Source organism: Triticum dicoccoides, chromosome 4B (assembly GCF_002162155.2).
Source record: "Triticum dicoccoides isolate Atlit2015 ecotype Zavitan chromosome 4B, WEW_v2.0, whole genome shotgun sequence".
NCBI classification, from domain to species: Eukaryota; Viridiplantae; Streptophyta; class Magnoliopsida; order Poales; family Poaceae; genus Triticum; species Triticum dicoccoides.
This window is the reverse complement of record NC_041387.1, coordinates 72,136,750-72,140,022: the sequence shown is the minus strand read 5'-3', so window position 1 is coordinate 72,140,022 and position 3,273 is coordinate 72,136,750.

Here is a 3,273-nt window from a genome sequence, read left to right as displayed (position 1 = left end):
TGAAATGAAAAAGTGAAGCTATTATTTTTTTTGAAATGAAAATGTGAAGCTAGTATTTTTTTAATGAAAATGTGAAGCAAGTCTTTTTTTAATTAAAAAGTGAAGCTAGTATATTATTGAAATGAAAAAGTGAAGCAAGTATTTTTTTTCAAATGAAAAAGTGAAGCTAGTATTTTTTTGAAATGAAAATGTGAAGCTAGTTTCTTTAAATGAAAATGTGAAGCAATAAATTTTTGAAATGATAATATATTTCAATAGCATTTCAAGTTTGAACGTTTTTATATAAAAAGAACTTGACTCTGTTCATGCTTAAAGTGATCCTGAAACTATTTACTCATAGGCTACTAACCTGCTCAATAGTGTTTACATGCTCATGTGTGATTGCTCATGTGGTGCAGCGTAGATCACCGACGAGCCACTCGACGTCGCCGAGAAGATCACCAACAACACCTGCATCCTCGACAACTATCTAGTGAGTAAAGATGGTCTATTTGTTCATGTCATACGTGGAGTAGTGTTGCATATTACTAGTGTTGTTACACATTGATATTTGGAAATATGATATGATGGATATGTCTACTACATGTGTATGTGCTTGCCCAAGTGTTATCTTGGCTTTTATTGTTTGCAGGGACTCCTAGTGACCTATGTTCTACCGAAATGTTGATTCATTTTCGTTCTGGCAAATTTCAGGCGCTTGATCATGTAGGAATTTTCCGTGAATTTTGGCATGACTTGTGCTAGAAAGTCGGACATATCGAGTACCGATGATGTGTCGAAATGGGAATTAAACGACATTTCGGCAAAACATATGCCATTTTCATGTCATTACTCAATATATGTAACGGGTTGACTTTTAGTCTATTGGGGCTCTTGTGTGACTTTTAGTCTGTTCTTGAAGGAAGGATCCCGACTGTTGTTGTGGGGGTCGTTTCCTCCTCCTCTTCTCGTGATATACCTTGGTAATGCACGAGATAAGGGGGGAAGCAACCATCACTGACGGTCGAAATATCAGAGAGGAAGAATACTGACTATTGTCGTGGTGGCCGCTTCCTCCTCTTCTCCTTGTGATAGTTCTTGGTAATGCACGAGGGAAGGGGGGATGCGACCATCACCGACGGTCATGTCAGAGAGGAAGAATCTCGACTATTTTCGTGGGGGTCGCTTCTCCTTATTTCCTATGTGCTAGATATTTTGGTTTAATGCACTCGGGGAAAAAGGGAGGAGCGACCATTACGGACGGTCGAAAAATCAGAAAGGGAGTGCCCATCACATACACCATGAGAGATGTGAAATTTTCAAGGAAGACTCAACAGACCAAAAGTCAACCTATGTTGAATAGTGATATGTGTATTGAGTTCCTGGTATTTGCCGTCGATTTTAATCTTTGAATTATGAACATAGGAAATGACCGACGATGATAGGATCCCTGAGTGCGATTACTACACCGACGATGGGGGTATGTGCGACATGCCTCGCCTTGAAAATGATAGGCGCTTCACCCTCACGCTGAAGGAGACCTTCAAACATTTTACAGTATGGAACGACGACAAGTAATTTTTTTCCGTAATTAAGCATGACTTGTGTGTTTTTCTTTAACATATAATTCCCGTTTTTTACAATTCGACTAGTGCGTCCCCTGTTATGCAAGACCATATGTCTTAGAGATGCTCGATTTCGATGATAGGGAGAGTATGGAGATGAAGAAATCTCACCTTAAGACGAAACATGGTTTTGTTGTCCAGGTTATGCTCTACAATGTAGTAAATCACACACATTTTGGTTGTTCAAATTGGAGAGGACTATGCAAGACCTACGGATTTTAGGAGGATATAAAAATAACCTTCGATATTGGTCCTGAAGATAATATCGACATTTGGGTGGGCGTGGACATGATTCCAATTCACCTCCATGTGAGTTTGTCAAACAAATTTGTTAAGTAATTTATAATTTTTATTTTAAAATAGTTGGTATTCATCCGTTCTAAACTTTTTTATTTATAATTGATAGCTTATTTCTTTTCTCCAAGAAAAACACGAAACGATGTAGACAAGACCTACTACAGTTATGGCTCAGAGCTAACTTGGGAGGAGAAAAATTCTCTTGTCTCATTTGTTAATGATGTTGAGGTTTTTAAGATCAATTATGAAGTTAGCCAAAATTATAGTGGATACATGCCACTAGTCCACGAGTTGAGTGATGGTAATATCCGTGCAAATAACATGTTAAGATTTTTTTACTATTGTGTCACTAGTCCATCTTTTGCATATATTTACCTAGGATGATAACAATTAGCTAGTGTTGGTTAAGTCGTCATGTGCTATATTGATGGTAAGTTATTATATGACTACGGATGATGAGTTGTTATATGACTATGATGAGGATGAGGAGGAGGACGTAGTACTTTGTCATGTGCTAGAATGATGATGAGTTATTTACCTAGGATGATAACAATTAGCTAGTGTTGGTTAACTTTTCATGTGTTATATTGATGGTGAGTTATTATATGACTACAGATGAGGAGTTGTTATATGACTATGATGATGAGAAGGACGAGGTCGTAGTACTTTTTCATGTGCTAGAATGGTGATGATTTATTATATGATAACGGATGATGAGTTGTTATATTACTACGATGATGATGAGTTGTTATTCATTATGATAATGATGAGTTGTTACAACATTACGGTAGAAGAAACACATATTAGATTAAAATGGATGGATCCAAGTGACCAAATTTAATTAGTAGGACGATATGATGTCAGGACGGCACACAAATGTCGAATGAAGGCAATATCTATCAAATCCAATTTGCATTGTAGGCATATATAAGGAGGTTGTTGCATCCTCGAAAGTCAAATCACTCGAAGTGTTTAAAACTAAGGTGGTCAAGGCTAGGAGCGTCCAAAATCATTCAGCCCCCGCCGGGTGCTCCTTGGACGCATCCAAAATCTATTTCTTTACTGATTTCTAACGGTCAGTTGTTTGTGCTCGTGCCGTCCTCTTTAAAACCTTCCCGCCGCCCCCGTCGACCGCCAAGCCGCAGAACTAAAACAAAACACAGCCACGCAGTAAGAAAGGAAAGAAGTCAGAGGGGCATCGGAGAGTGATGTACGTGGACCGCGAGAAGACATGCGGCGGCATGTCTACAACGACCGCGCAGGTCCTCACTATTCTGATTGGGTCGACAGTGCTTGCGATCACATGCACCTTCGCTCGTGGGGTTCACAGCTATCACCTACTACACGTCCGCTTTACTCAGGGGCGTAGCTA